This window comes from Oxyura jamaicensis, chromosome 6, assembly GCF_011077185.1.
Source record: "Oxyura jamaicensis isolate SHBP4307 breed ruddy duck chromosome 6, BPBGC_Ojam_1.0, whole genome shotgun sequence".
Taxonomy (NCBI): Eukaryota; Metazoa; Chordata; class Aves; order Anseriformes; family Anatidae; genus Oxyura; species Oxyura jamaicensis.
This window is the reverse complement of record NC_048898.1, coordinates 25,790,377-25,791,372: the sequence shown is the minus strand read 5'-3', so window position 1 is coordinate 25,791,372 and position 996 is coordinate 25,790,377.

The following is a 996-nucleotide window of genomic DNA, read 5'->3' as shown; positions in this document are numbered from 1 at the left end:
TAATCAAGGAGGACAGCTGGGTTATGGGCCACATATCAAAGGGAGACCCGTCACAGCCTTGTGTCAAAAGGCTGAGCAGGTATTTGGGTGTGTGCTGGTGTTCATCTTTTGTTGTCTTTCACACCTGTGTTCCCCTTTTCGCCAAGAAAAGTGCACGTGACAAAATCTGGACGGGAAACTCATTACATTTCAAACTCCACAATCTGGATTAGTTTTTTGTTAGGGATATATGATGCCAAAATAACACGACATCGATTTTCCTGATTTTTAGAGCAAGATAGAGTTGTAGCTATCATGAGATGGTATCGAAATCACGAGTTTGAAAGTTTCAGTACATCCAGGACAGAAGAACTGAAACCATTTGTGCTTAAAATACATTACACGTGTGCCTCAGCTGCAAAACACTTACTTCAAAGAGACTAAAGTGCTGATTTAACGAATGGGAGAGTCAGAAAACCTGAGTGCCAGTCTTTTTGCCCATGACCCATTTCCCCAGCTGTTCTGCGGCAGTGTGCTGAAAAGAGGAAAAATCAGCAAAGGGAGAGCAAGGGAGAGGAGAACAGACAAACAGGACTTGAGGTGGAGACAAGGTGGGGAGGGGATGCTTAGCTTTGCTGGGGACAATAATTCTATAGGGTGCTCTCAGAAGGACGAGAAGGCAATCTGGATAGAAACAGAAAAGACAGCGGAGACAGCCAGCTTGCCTAGTTCATTTGGAAATAAAGAGAAAAAGGGAAGTGAAGACAGATCTAGAGAGGCAAAAGCAGTAGTAACAATTAATAATAGTTACAGGGTGAAAGGCCAAGATGTGTTCACTTCACCTTCAGTGCCAGATGACTGCAGTCACCCGCGATCTGTGTGGCAGGAACTACCTGGTAAGAATGACAACTTCTAGTAATTATATTGGAAAGCAAACGTTTTGGCCTCCTGCTTTCATCTTACCCCCCAAACTATCTTTTATTCATTTTGGTTCTTAATAGGTCCCCTGGGAAGCTA